This window comes from Heterodontus francisci, chromosome 7 (genome assembly GCF_036365525.1).
Source record: "Heterodontus francisci isolate sHetFra1 chromosome 7, sHetFra1.hap1, whole genome shotgun sequence".
Taxonomy (NCBI): domain Eukaryota; kingdom Metazoa; phylum Chordata; class Chondrichthyes; order Heterodontiformes; family Heterodontidae; genus Heterodontus; species Heterodontus francisci.
Genome location: NC_090377.1, coordinates 54,941,707 through 54,957,370, shown reverse-complemented (window position 1 = coordinate 54,957,370; position 15,664 = coordinate 54,941,707). Strand labels below are relative to the sequence as shown.

Here is a 15,664-nt window from a genome sequence, read left to right as displayed (position 1 = left end):
TGCTCAGAAAAATAGAAGGTCATGTGTACCAAAAAGACAAGGCACAAAGAATAAGCAGCTGTCTGCCTGGAACAGTACACATTAAAGAAAGGACTATGCCTTGTGGTGGTCCAAAACAGAGCTGGTGGTGAGAAGGGCCCTCCCCGTCAGATCCTTCCTGCACGCCTGAAGTCTCGCCCCCTCCGCGCAATACCCCCGCGGTGGCTGTGGTGGGGAAGAGATGGTTGCCCACCTCCTCCTGGAATGTGTCTTTGCAAAGCAGGTGTGGAAAGAGATGCAGTGGTTTTTGTCGAGGTTCATCCCAAGCAGCTCTGTAACACAGGCGTCTGTGCTCTACGGGCTGTTCCCAGGGACGCACACCGAGACAAACATCAACTGCTGCTGGAGGACTATCAATTCGGTGAAAGACGCCCTTTGGTCTGCCCGAATCTTGCTGGTCTTCCAGCGCAAAGAGTTGTCCACGACCAAATGTTGCAGACTGGCACATTCCAAGGTCCAGGACTACGTGCTGAGGGACGCACTAAAGCTTGGGGCAGCCGCAGCAAAGGCTCAATGGGGAAAGACCACAGTGTAAGGTCCCCCCCACCAAGCTGAACTGAGGGGCTGGATCCATGGGAAACCCCTCGAACTGTATCGTGAATATTTTCATTTGCTGTAAATGTAAAACTGTAATTGGCATGACAAATGTGAAATGGAAGGGTTGTGAAGCAATTCATGAATGTAATGAAGGAAACTGATCTCCCTTGCAATGTTTGTATTTTTGCTGCTGTTTGAAACTGTTTGGAAATGTAATTTTTTTTTTTTTTTACAGATTTTTATGAATAAAGTATAGTTTGGAAATTAAAAAAAGAGGTGAAACAACATTGGCTGAAATCTTACAAGGGCTTTAAAAGACTCACATACAAAAACTCCCTCAAAACTCAAAAGGTATACCAAGTCATGGTAACTTTAAGTATACTTTAAGTGTTTGGGAAGTCGAGAACTCATTTATGGACATAAATGAATGTTTGGCAAACTGGATTCAAAGCTTCAGTGTTATCATCATAAGTAACTGGGAACACTTTAATAAAAAGGACTGGTACAGGAAACAGACTTGCACCTAATTAATTAGGAGCAAGAGACCTACAAAAAAGGGGCAGCAACTAAAATTCATTTATATTAGATGGGGGAAAAGGAGGATTGGGTAACCACCAATCTCAAACAGGATAGATCATATCATAAAAGGTAGTCAGCAGGTGGATTGTAGTCACAGTAACCTTGAGGTGCATGCCTTGAGGAGGCAAGAAGATGATTCTGTGGGAGAGGGTAAGCTACAGAAAGAAATGCATAGAGATCTCTCAGGTGAAAAAGTCTGTCGAGTCCTTCGAGAAGAGGAAGACTCATGGAAGCGATGGCTTACCGGTTGAGTTGTATTTGGCCCTGTGGGACTGGGTCGGCCCGGACCTGCTGGAAGCATACGAGAGTATGCTCCTCGCTGGCAGCATGTCAGAATCCATGAGGAAAGGCATCATCACCCTCATCTACAAACTGAAGGGGGAGAGGGCAGAAATCAGAAATTGGCGGCCTATCTCACTGCTTAATGTTGACTACAAGATTCTGTCCAAAGTCATAGCCAGTCGAGTCAAGTCTGCTCTGGAGTCGGTGATCCACCCTGATCAGACCTGTACTGTACCCGGCAGGAAGATCACCAATAGTCTCGCGCTACTCAGGGATACGATCGCCTATGTACGGGACAGGAGGGTGGACACCTGCCTCATCAGCCTGGACCAGGAGAAAGCTTTTGACAGGATATCGCACACCTACATGATGGGCGTGCTTTCCAAAATGGGGTTTGGGGAGGGAATCTGCAATTGGATCAAACTGCTCTACACAAACATCAGTAACGCAGTCTCAGTCAATGGATGGGAATCGGAAAGTTTCCCAATCTAATCTGGAGTCAGACAGGCCTGTCCTCTCTCCCCGGTCTTGTCAGTTTGCTGTATTGAACCGTTTGCTGAATCTATTAGGAAGGATGCGAGCATAAGAGGGGTGACAATACCAGGCAGTGGAGGCACTCAGGTTAAAACCTCCCGGTACATGGATGACGTCGCCTTCTTCTGCTCGGATCCGCTGTCTGTGTGCAGACTGATGAGCATCTGCAACCAGTTCTAACTGGCCTCTGGAGCCAAAGTTAACCACGGCAAAAACAAGGCCATGTTCTTTGGGAACTGGGCTGACCGATCCTTTGTCCCCTTCACCGTCAGGTCAAATTACCTGAAGGTGCTGGGGATATGGTTCGGAAGGGCCGGGCGTGCACCAAAACCTGGGAGCAGCAAGTAGCCAAGGTACAACAAAAGTTGAGCATGTGGGGGCAGCGATCTCTCTCCATTGTGGGTAAGAACCTGGTCATCAGGTGCGAGGCGCTCACGTTGTTGCTGTATGTAGCACAGGTCTGGCCCATACCCCACTCCTGCGCTGCGGCGGTCACCCAAACCATTTTCTGCTTCATCTGGGGATCTAAAATGGACCGGGTCCGAAGGGACACGATGTTCAAACCTCTGGATAAGGGTGGGAAAAATGTACCCAACGTCGCCCTCATCCTGATGATTACCTTTGTGTGTGGCTGCATCAAGCTGTGTGTAGACCTCCAGTACGCAAACACCAAGTGTCACTACGTGCTGAGGTTCTATCTGTCCCCAGTGTTGCGAAGGATGGGCCTGGTCACATTGCCGCGGAGCGCTCCATGCAGTTGGACTGTGCCGTACCACCTATTCTTCGTGGAGCAGTTTCTGCGGAAAAACACCTTTGACCACCGATCCATTAGGCAGTGGTCTGCACGGAATGTCCTCAAGGCCCTACGGGAAAAGGAGACGGTGGATCTTGTCGGATGGTTCCCCGAGCAGACCGCCAAAGTCATTTGGCGGAATGCCTCATCACCAAAACTTTCAAACAAGCACCAAGATGTAGCTTGGCTGGTGGTGAGAAGAGCCCTCCCCGTCAGATCCTTCCTGCACGCCCAAAGTCTCAAGCCCTCCACACAATGCCCTCGCGGTGGCTGTGGTGGGGAAGAGACAGTTGCCCACCTCCTTCTGGAATGTGTCTTTTCAAAGCAGGTGTGGAAAGAGATGCAGTGGTTTTTGTCGAGGTTCATCCCAAGCAGCTCTGTAACACAGGAGTCTGTGCTCTATGGGTTGTTCCCAGGGACGCACACCGAGATAAACATCAACTGCTGCTGGAGGACTATCAATTCGGTGAAAGACGCCCTTTGGTCTGCCCAAAACTTGCTGGTCTTCCAGCGCAAAGAGTTGTCCACGACCGAATGTTGCAGACTGGCACATTCCAAGGTCCAGGACTACATGCTGAGGGACGCATTAAAGCTTGGGGCAGCTGCAGCAAAGGTTCAATGGGGAAAGACCACTGTGTAAGGTCCCCCCCCCACCAAGCTGAACTGAGGGGCTGGATCCATGGAAAACCCCTCGAACTGTAATCGGGAAAATTTTGTGTGCTGTAAAATGTAAAAATGTATATGGCATGACAAATGAAATGGAAGGGTTGTGAGGCAACTCATGATTGTATTGAAGGAAACTGATCTCCTTTGCACTGTTTGTATTTTTTGACTTGGTGCTGTTTGAAATTGTTTGGTAATGTATTTTTTTTTTTAAACAGATTTTTATGAATAAAGTATATTTTGGAAATAAAAAAAAACAGAAAAAGTCCAATAATCTGCTCCCGATGCTCAGTTTGGGTTTTGCCAGGGCCACTCAACCCCAGACCTCATTACAGCCTTGGTCCAAACATAGACAAAACAGCTAAGTTCCTGAGGCGAGGTGAGTGTGATTGCCCTCGACATCACGGCAGTATGAGTATGGCACTAAGGAGCCCCATCAAAATTGAAATCAATGGGAATCGGGGGAAAACTCTGCTCTGCTTTAAAGTTACTCCCAGCACAAAGGAAGATGGTTGTGGTTGTTGTCAGTCAGTCATCTCAGCTCCAGGACATCACTGCTGCAGTTCCTCAGGGTAGTGTCCAAGGCCCAACCACCTTCAGCTGCTTCATCAATGACCTTGCCTCCAATATAAGGTCAGAAGTGGGGATGTTCACTGATGACTGCAATGTTCAGTACCATTTGCAGTTCCCCAAAGAGTGAAACAGTCCATGCTCACATGCAGCAAGACCTGGATAGCATTCAAGCTTCGGCCGATAACTGGCAAGTAATATTTGTGGCACACAAGACACATCTCCAACAACGGAGAAGCTAACCATCTCCTCTTGACGTTCAATGGCATTACAATTGCTGAATCTCCCACCATCAACTTTCAGGGGGTTACCATTGACCGGACACATAAATACTGTGGCTACAAGAGCAGGTCAGAGGCTGGAAATTCTGCAGCGAGTAACTCACCTCTGGACTCCCCAATGTCTGTCCACCATCTACAAGGCACAAGTCAGGAATGTGATGGAATATTCTCCACTTGCCTGGATGACTGCAGCTCCAACAACATTCAAGAAGCTCAACACCATCCAGGACAAAGCAATCCACTTGATTGTTTAAGCTGGTGAATGGTGTGACAATCACTCCCTCCACCACCAGCCCACAGTGGCAGCAGTGTGCATCATCTGCAAGATGCACTGCAGCAACTCATCAAGGCTCCTTCAACAGCACCTTCCAAACCTGCAAACTCTACCACCTAGAAATACAAGGGCAGCAGATGCATGGGAACACCACTTCCAAGTTCCCCTCTAAGTCACTCGCCATCCTGACTTGGAACTATATTGCCGTTCCTTCAGTGTCGCTGGGTCAAAATCCTGGAACTCCCTTCCTAACAGCACTGTGGGTGTATCGACACCACATGGACTGCAGCGGTTCAAGAAGGCAGCTCACTACCACCCTCTCAAAGCCAATTAGGGACGGATAATAAATGCTGGCCTGGCCAGCGACTCTCACATCCCAAGAATGAAATTTTAAAAATACATTTATTAAAATAAAATCATTGCTAAAACACTGAAAATGTTAGGCCATGAAATCAAAAGATCGAATGAAACTTGATCAAACCATAAAATGTACATTTTGTTCAGTAAATTAAAAATTTCCACCTTTTTAAGTTGCAGCTTGGAGAGAGAAAATGACTAATTTATGCTGCATAATCTTTTAGAACACTGGATTTAATAAAAAGTTAGGTTCTATTTTTCAATACTGGTGATTTATCTGCATTATAACGAAAATACCCAAGGATAACACTGGGTAAGGATAATAAGTTCAGTGCCCTTACATTTCTATATGTATAGGTGTTGAGTTTAAAAACTGCTACAATTGAAGCATTATGAGAAGTGTTACTCTACATTCTTCAGCAGGCAATTTCCCACAGTTAATAGGTGACAAACCCATGGACAGTTAAGTGTTATTAGTGACACAATTTTTAGGATAAAATTATAGATACTGGACCAACACAGCTCAATAGTTCTAATGACATTTTAAAAATGATGTTTGTCAGCCATGGCTCAGTGCATGGCTCTTTCGCCTCTGAGTCAGAAGTTTCTGGGTTCAAGTCCCACTCCAGGACTTGAGTACAAAAAAATCAAAGCTCACGCTCCAGTGCAGTACTGCGGGGGTGCTGCACTGTTGGAGGCGCCATCTTTTGTGTAAGATATTAAACTGAGACCCTGTCTGCTCTCTCAGGTCAGCGTAATAGATCCCATGGCACTATTTTGAAGAGAAGCAAGGGAATTATCCCTTGACAATATTTATCCCTCAATCAATATCTCAAAGACAGATTATCTGGTTACTGTCACATTGCTGTTGTGGGAGCTTGCTAGGTGCAAATTGGCTGTCATGTTTCCTAAATTATAACAGTGACTACATTTCAAAAGAATAAAGTGCTTTGGGGTGTCTGGTAGTCATGAAAGGCATAATATATAGGTAAGTCTTTCTTTCTCTCAAAGCTTAAATGGTTTGTCGACTTAAAAAAGATGTGAATTGTTGCCTTCAGAAAAAAGTCCAAAAGGGAGTATAATAGGTCAATTATTCACTTGATATTGCAAAAAAGCATTCTTGCTCACCTAATGCAAAGTAGGTGAAAGCAACAGAATAATTGAAGGTTATATGCTATGTGACTGGTACCACTGGCACACTTTGGGCTGGATTTTGCCATAGGATTTGGGACCCCGTGCCGGCACCACATCGGAGTCCAGAGCCCACTCTTGTCGGCAACGAGGTCGGCAGAGCAAACCTCCGGGAGATGGCCTTCTAATTGGCTGCCTCTGTGTTCACCGTCCAATTAAGGACAGGGGTGCGCTCTCGATGCTATCAGTCAAATCAGAGGGCCAGCAACTGCACTGGGAGAGATGGGCGTTGCTGTGGCTCAACACGGAGATGCCTCGCTGGCCTGCACATCCATCATTAGATAACTGGGATGTAGTCTGGTAGGTTAAGGGGGGTGGAAAGGGAAACCCCTACAGCGGACCGGTCTCGGCCACGATTGCGGCCTTTCATAAATGCAGCTCCCTCTTCACGGCATGCAGCCTCTGGCTCTGATGGCCACCCAGCTTGCCACATAGAGGCCGCTTCCAAGGATATGGCAGCCTCCACATGTGGTGGGGCACTCCGCCAGTGACAAAATGCCATTGACTCCACAAAATCCCTCCTAATTAACTACTCTAATTGGCTGCCCAATTCCGTGGAGCAATCCTCTTCCTAACCTGTCCCGGGAAACCTTCCCAGCAGCAGGAATGCATCAGGGAGCTGTCCTGACATGGCTCCCCACTATTTTCCCGGCACCTCTGCCCACCCCACCAAGCTCGCCACCACAGAGCTGGGAAAATCAAGCCCTATGTTTCTTCCCCCCACCCCTTTGAAAACTATAGGAATCTATGCTAAAAATTAGACACAGGATAACTTGCAGTCTGCACTTTTAAATGCTATGGTAGTTATTCAAAGACTCAAGAGTACATCAAACTAAAACAGCCATGTTCAATTTTGGGGGAATGTTGCATCTCGTGTTATTCTGCACTATATTGTGATTTTTTTTCCTTCCCAGCAAGTATCACTAAACAAACGGTATACAATTGAACCATGTAATAGATAAGCAGCAGTATCAGAAATTTTACTGTTGCAGGGAACATTGTTGCTTTTGATCACCAAAACCACATACACGTATTAGTTAACACTGACTGTTAACTTAACAACATTGGGAAATTTCCAACCTAGGTCCCTAACAGAACTGCAACTTCTTACAAAAGAACAGGAGACTTAAAAATCACAAATAGATTTAGTGGACCATCAGCACAGTGGTAGAATCGAAGCACTTGTTAGATGTCAATCAAATCTTCCAGTCTAGATTGTCCGGAGCTGTCAGTTCTTATAAAAAGAATGAAATACCATAGAAATGAACCATCCCTGGAGCAAGGAAAGCTGATTTTGCTTGTTTTAATTTAATAGTTTATAAAATGAAACAATACTTGTGATAATACTGAGCTGCAGCTCCTCTCTCTGAATTATACAGTGTTGATAGCAACTTGTGCATAAAATAAACAAGTCTAGAGTGGAAAAATTTAATGTGTAAGATCTGAATAATTGCTGCCACTTTGGGGGCAGGGCAATGAACAGAATAATAATGCATGAAGATATCACACATGAGCAAACAATGATAGAATTGCAACACCTATTTCTGAGATATTAGATACAAGCCCCATCTATTTTCAGGTGTAATTTAGCCCCTTCTGCCAAATTTCCTCCCCCCCCACCCCCCCCCCCCCCCAGATAAATAGTTAAAACTAATGCACACTGAAGATTATCAATATAGTTCACCACAAATACACCAATTCACAAGGTCAAATCTTTGCAGTCTTCAAAACGTCAAGTTACTTGCGCTCAATTTCATCACAGTATCTGCCACAAATTTGTTCTAAAAAAAGATTTCCCAAATGACTCCACAGGCTTATTCCAGATTCAGTTCCTGGTCTGTGTTGAATGGGTGATCTGACAGAAGTTGGCGATAGGGGTACCAGAACTAGCTGAAGAACAGAAAAAGGTGGAAGGGAAAGGGCAGGAGGAGGGGGAAAAGAAATACAGCGTTCCCTGGCTAGACGTTAGGTGACAACAGCACTGAACTTGGCTGTGTTGTTCCCAGCAATTAACTAATTACCAACCAATCACTTGAAGCTTACCGGTGAATTATGAGCAATTGGCAGAGAAACAGAGGATACCCATCAGACTATATGGAAAGAGGATTGGCCAGGAGGAAAAAAATAGGACAATCACAGCTTAACTACACAGTAAAGGACTGCAAAGCAGCTGCTAATATCAGTCTCACAAAAACAATTGTCTTTACAAAAGTGTTCCAACGATAAACCTGAAAAGTCAGATCAAAGAAACATTTTTAGTATACTCTTTAGTTACATTTCTAGGATATCACACAATGCAAGCACAGATCCGTAACATCTATCATTTCAACAAAACTACAATTGTAATTCAATTTTCCATTTACTGAATTTTTTCAGTCATCATTCATACCTTTTACAAAACTCCACTCACTTTGTAAATATGCACACAGCACAAAGCTATCAGTAGTTTACCACCTGGTAAAAAAAAACCCTTTCCATTTATGAAATAGTTGGTAAACATTCAATCTGAAGTCTTGGAATCAGCCATTTAATCTCCTGAGTTAGAAGTACCAGGCAGGCTACTGTACAAAGCAGCCTGCAACTTATCCCGTGACAATTATTACTGCTTACAAATTAATGATTCTTGAGAACACAAAATAGCACTAAACAGAAGTGTGAAATGTTTTTAACACTTACTGTTGCAGAAACCATCTTGTATACTGAAGCTATGATTACCATCTTGTAAAATTTTTCCACTACAGTTTTTTCTACATCAAATGTTGAGCATGTGACTTTAACCAAATGCCCAACACGCGGTCTTTGGAATGTAGGCACAGAACAGAATGCATATTCACAATCATAGCTATTACTGCAGACTTTTACATGCAAAAACAAAGACAGCCTTATGTATTCCCTTAAATGCTGGGCCATAAAACCACTATGAGTAATAGGAGTTATACTAAGGAATATTGGCATCAACACATGTCATGACCTAGTCATGACATTGGATTGTTCCTTTTTAGAGGCACATGCTTTAAACGTACAAAACTCACACAGAATTACAAAATAATTCCACTGGATGAACAACTACCAATGTTTAAAATTATCAAAGTCATGAGTTCACTTTCAATGCAGATTATTGCAGTGACATTTAAAGACAAAAAAGGACAGTATCGGCAACATGTGTAGTTTTGTTAATTTATTGACTTCATCGTCAGAGATAGCAGGATAGAATCACAAGTATTAGTAATGCCATAAGGAATGTTGTTCTCTACTCAATGTATTTGAAAAAGCAAATTCTATTTTTGTTTTAGAACTGTTTAACAAGAAACAATGTATGAAGATAACAAAATGCCGAAATTGTCATGGTTACCAAAGGATTTTAACTCATTGAAATGAACTGTTCGTCACATGTACATTAATCTGCAAACTAAACTGGATGTTGAGCATAATTTGAGCATTATTTCACTGGGAGAAGGGAAATCTTATTTTAATTAAACAACATAATTTATAAAGTAATTAACATGACATTCTTCACTTTCAGTCTTTTGTACAATGTAAATTGATTGACATGTTACATTCTGACATCAGAAATTTGTGGTGATCCAATGTTGTTAAAACGCGAGATTAATATCGGTCAGTCCCCTATGTTAGCAAATAACTGCTAGCTTGTCTCAACCCATTAGAAAACAAAATTTAATTCTATTCAATTTAAATACATGAACAAGCTTATGCAGCACATAAATTTAGTACTCAGAAGGTTAATCAGTTAATAAATTGAATATTTCTAACTGTAGCCTTTATACCTGTCCCCTTCTCTTCCAAGATTAGAAAAAAAATTAGTCTACATTTTTTGTGTTAAGTTGTGAAATTTCAACAGCTTTCCCCACTAATCACCACACCCTTTCCCCTGGGCAAAGAGAATCAGCTTTTGAAAACAAACACCAAACAAAACAGGATTTCAACTGCCCTAACAATACAAATTCCAAGTCTGTTCAGCTAACTCTTTCCCTCTTGGTAGCAGCTCAATCAGGAATTAAAAATGGATAATTATTTCACAATTTGTGCTAAAATAGAAACCGCCATTTTCTGATTTACAGCAATCATAATTTTTCAGGATAGTTCATCGTTCCTATATGTTCCTGCTATGCCATGTGCCAAAAGGCAGGCAACATTCACACAGCACAATTTCCTTTTCCTCCTGACTTGGAAGTGACTGACCTCCATCTCCAATGGAGACTGGTAATGTGTCATGTTGAAAAGACTAAGAGAATCTGCATTTTGACTAAGCTCTATCACACAGCATTTTGCGGACTCAGTACATTGCTGACTACAAATATAATGAAAAAGATATGCAGAAACTGAACTGAAGTAACATTAAACCAGTTATGTTACTGTTTGTACCAACATTTGAAAACACGTTGAAGCCATCAACAATTTCAAGTTTCGAAGCCCGGAGAGTTTCTGTTCTGGTTTTTGGATTCTGGGGCTAGATCCATTTCTGCCCTTCCAAAGATAACGGTGTAATTCTACTTGGTTGCGTTCACTGAAAATGCTGGTAGTTAATCAAAATGAAAAGCAACAGTCTTGGAATCCCCAAATCCCGTGACTTGTGCTTCTATTACACCAAGGGTAATTTAGGAAAAGAAATGTGCCTGTTGCTAATATCAGCTCAGACAGAACAGCTTTGCCTTGGAGCCTGTAGCTCAAGAAGCTTTCAAGAGAGATTGCTACAATTACAGAAGAGCTTTTAAAGCAATTTTTTTGTATTACACCCAGATTGAGCTGTACTTGCTCAGATAGCCTAAGGGCCTTCCAGTACCCCCATGGAAGCCTTTCCCCCACCCACAATGAGAAGTTCTGAGTACCAGATATGAAATTCCCTAGGATGCAATTTTGATGAACAAGGAGTAGTGCAGAATGGAGACAGGAAGATGGGGCAACATTTGAGACGACAGCATCTGATAACATATTATTCTGGCCCCCCAAAACTTGCAGGCGATGCAGATCCTATAAAGACCTTAGTGAGGAGCTCTCTGTTCACAGTGTGCTTCAATTAATTAATAGGAGAGCTGTGCCAGCTGCAAGATGATCTGTGGCCAAGCTCTTCTGCTAAGGTAGCTCTGCCAGTAGCTGTAAAAGTGACAACCACACTCAAATTTTATGCTGCAGGCTTATTTTATGGGGGCGTGGGGTGGGTTGGCGGGTGCAGGGGATCAGTGCAATATCATACAAGGGGAGGCAGTGGCGTAGTGGTAATGACACTGGACTAGTAACCCAGAAACCCAGGCTAATGCTCTGGGAACATGGGTTTGAATCCCAACATGGGAGATGGTGAGATCTGAATTCAATTAATGAACAATATTTGGTAATAAAAAAGCTAGTCTAAAGGTGACCATGAAACTACTGTCAATTGTTGTAAAAATCCATCCGGTTCACTTATATCCTTTAGGGAAGGAAATCTGCTGTCCTTACCAGGTCTGGCCTACATGTGACTCCTAACCCACAGTAAGGTGGTTGACTCTTAAATGCCCTCTGAAATGACCTAACAAGTCAGTCAGTTCAAGGGCAATTAGGGATGGGCAATAAATGCTGGCCTAGTCAGCGATGCCCACATCCTATGATTGAATAAAACATTTTTTTAAAAAGGAATGAAATCAGGAAACACATCTGTAACACAAAGGATAGCGGAAATCTAAACCTCTCGCCCCTAAAAGACAGTGGATGCTGGGTCAATTGAAATTTTTAAGACCAAGATTGATAGATTTTTGGTACTTAAGGGTGTCAAGAGAATATAGAGCAAGGGTGGGTAAATGGAGTTGAGGTAGCGATTATCATGATCTAATTGAATGGACAAACAGGCTCGAGGGGATGAATGGTATCAGAGCAAGGTGCAATGACTGGCACTGATGTATCAATGCAATTTCCTAATATTAACGCCCTCAGTGTTCTTAAAGAAAGCACCACTTTCAAAGTATCCACATCTTGTGTGAAGAGGTGCAAAGAATCTGTCACATGAATATTAAATCTGCTGGAAGTTGCCATGCTGCCTTCATCCTCAGGAATTCTCCCTTCCAGAGCCCTTTAAGGAAGATTATTCAAGTGAATGGATGGCATAGGATGACAAGACCAATTCTTTGTTGCCACAGATCATTATCCCTTTAATTTGCATGAACATCAGCCAAGGAGAACGGCGATAAGTCACATACCTCCACCAAAGTGGTCGTTTGGAGGAGGACCGAGTGGGGCCTCAAAGGACTGCTTTCACTCTTTTTATAAATCATGAGTGACTTTGCATTGTGCTGTCGATTTTATATCCTGTATAGTTGTGGCTTGGAGTGCAATGCACTACTTTGCTGTCCAAAAAGGTGAGGACACGGACATTCCTGGGCCGGGTTGGCGAAATGGCCATCACTGCTTTGGAGGTAGAACAGCAGAGATCTTCTATTTAGTACTCTACATGATAATTCAAGTCTTAATCATCTGCTTTGAATAAGTCACCATAATATAAATGTACCCCTTCCTGCATGACTATAATCCCAATGGATATCGGAACACAACCTAAGTATATGTTCATTAATACAATTAACTCAGAAATGATCATAAGCCAACCTACTCCTTGGAAATACCTGAGCTGCTGCATAGGCAGGAGGTGTGTAACACTGCCTTGTCTTGTCAGGTATTTGAATTTTTTCAAGCACTGCTCTGCAGTTGGACAATGAGGAAGGTGGCAATCAGTGCGACTGCCAGTTTCCTCCCTGACATTTAAACCATTTTTCTACAGTTTCCTAGGTACACAGTTGTCTTTCTCTCCTTTGTTGCATTTTGTTCAGGAGAACCTGAAGGTTGGTTTTATTGAAACTGCATGCTCTTCTTTTCTACATTCTGGCAATTCTTCCCCATCTTTAGTTATCTTTGCACTTGAAGACATGCTTTAAAATGTAGCACAAAAATCATACAAGCCATCCAGTACATCCTGACAGTAAATTCACTGTGCAAACACTTTTTAAACTTAGCTGCCACTGTCGCCATCTTCAGCTATTCACATCTCACCCCCTGTACTCTACTCCTGTGTTACATGATAAGTGCACTACTGAGGTACTGATGGATATTTATATGAGCTGACCCCATAATTTATGGTGGGATCAGTGCTGGACAAAATTAGCTGGTGGAAATCCCAGTTCAGGGGTGCGACACTGTTGCAGATGGCCTCATGAAATTTTGGGTTGTGGCGGTTAAATTAAATATTAATTATAGAAAGTATTTTCCGAAAGCTTCAAATAAACAATTCTTCCTTGAATTTCTAATAAACACTAGAAAAGTGGCACCACAGTGAAGCGTTCAAATTCAAATAGCAGGGTTTCAATTAGTTCAATTTTTAGAAGTTATTTCTCTAAGAAAATTATGTAGATGACTGTGCTAAAGTTTCATGTAAGACTGCTAAATATATGGAAGAAAAATGAGTACAACACTGATGGTTTTTCATGGTTTTGGTAAGACAAAGTTCAGTCTCAATTTCTTGCAATACAAGCATAGAATTCTAACCCCCAAAAATAATTAAGAAGCTTTTATAAGAAGTTTTGTTTAAAGCCATTTTTTCTCTCTGCAGCAATATAGGAATGAATTATTAAAAGTAGCAATATATCTTAATTTTATAGAACTTTTCCGAAGAAAAACAACTGCACAATATGGCTCATGTTTTACGACTCAATAAATTAATGTCCTTTTTCCTGCTTCACCCCAAAACAGGCCAACTGACATTACAGTGTCAAATACAGCAAGGACACCAACATATTGAACACCAATTAGATCACCAACTTCCTCCCCAAGTCAAAAAGTGTTGAGTTTGGAAAAAAGCTCAACTAATACCCAGTTTAACAACATCTGTGAGTGGTACAAGCAATGGTGCACTGTGTACGATACACTCAGTTGATCACCTAGGTCAGGGTTTAATATTTCGGTGGCTGAACTGTTGCAGTTGTCTGCTCTTTCCACCTGAAGTCTGACTCCATCGCCAGCTATCTGGAAACACAGTGACAGATTCACTAGTGCATTTATCCATTCAACTAATCTAGAGGCAGACAGGCTTTCCTACTGGGTTAAAATAAACTAGAAAAACTATTATTTTTATTCAAATGATTTAAAATAATAGCTTTAAATTGATTATATCCCTGCTCTGATAAGCAATTACCACAAACTCTTGGTTATCAACATTGCAGCTATTAATCTTGAAGGAATAAAACTTGAATTATATTTATATCAGACCAGTCTTCCAAAAAGAAAGTTTAAACGAGAGTAGAATGAGATTCATTCTATTTCTGAAATATGCTGCATTCCAATGGAAGAACAATTGGCTCTTGGAATGAGCAAGTAAGGTACTTCCAGATAATATCAATACCTCCTTTGATCTAAACAAGGCTCTTTCTTCCTCTGCCATATTTTGGTTTCATCAAATATTCCTAGATCAGCTACTGTATTACTGGGTAGAATACAACTGCTCCTGTATATGGAGGTACCAATATTATCAGGTGAAAGTGAATCACCAGCACAATAATTAAAATATAGCAGCTACTTGCCAATAGGGAAGTACTTTAACATTTAGTAGAAATTAGGCACATATTTCAACCAAAATCATTTGTGTCCACATACCAATTAAACACAATTCATTTCTCTTGAAATTCTTTTCAATAAGATGTAAAACCATCATAGCAAAATAGCTGCTGCATGAATGTAGTATAACTATTAATAACAGTAGATGCTTGATAAATGTCTCATGCACATATAAATATTAAATAAAGCTCAAACAAATGAACAATTTCCATGCAATGCATCAACTGCACAAACCATTAATTGATGTGCTAAGAAATAACTTGACAAGAGAACATAAGAATATACAAGCACGATAAATTTTCAGCTGGATGACCATGCAAAAATATTCATTAAAATAAAGCTAAACCGAAAAACTTCACTTCACACGGTTTATCAATTTAATTTCACATAACTAGTTCTAAAGAACCGCAATTTGCAACATCTTTCATATAAACTGCAATAGTTTCCACACTTCAAAGCAGACTTTCAAATGCTAGGAATGACTGCACTCTGAAATTATGAAAATTCTGAAATTCCTTTACATGTGCATTCTTTACAAATTCACCATTCCTTACACTTCCAAATCAAACAAAAAAAGTGAAAGAGCCTCCAAGTGAGGTGTGTCGCTACTCTGACATGGATAGGCCAGATTTTACTCTTCCCCACCCTTCCCCAGGAGTGGGCTGGGAAGTGCAGGGCAGGGGCCTAAAATCATGTAGGATGGCAGGCGTGCCATGCCCGTGGCTTACCCGTCCTCACTGGTATCTTACCAGCAGTGGGGGAGACTTGCTCTTAGGTCAATTATTTAGCCACTTAAGGGCCTCTGCCCACCACTGCTGGTATTTTACCAGTGGCACCTGGGCACGTCGCCACCTGAGAAGGCTTCCCTGTAATAACTAGTGGCCTCCTTTCAGGTTTTGGGCCTTATCAGGAGTGCCCCCACCAGCTGGACCACCACCCCTAAACCTCTCAATCAACCCACTCCCCTCACCAGGG

At 42.1% G+C, this 15,664-nt stretch overlaps 1 protein-coding gene across 4 annotated transcripts in view; it reads right to left on the bottom strand.

The window, feature by feature from the left end:
• cobll1b (cordon-bleu WH2 repeat protein-like 1b) overlaps window positions 1–15,664 on the bottom strand; it is a 235,779-nt gene that overhangs the window by 91,519 nt on the left and 128,596 nt on the right. Inside the window, exon 1 of one of the 4 annotated variants that reach the window (XM_068035223.1) lies at window positions 8,777–8,838. The exons of the other annotated variants lie outside the window; for them this stretch is intronic. The gene's annotated coding sequence lies outside the window, so the exon portion shown is untranslated. Of the gene's footprint in view, window positions 1–8,776; window positions 8,839–15,664 lie in introns of those variants that run through there. 4 annotated transcript variants of the gene reach the window in all.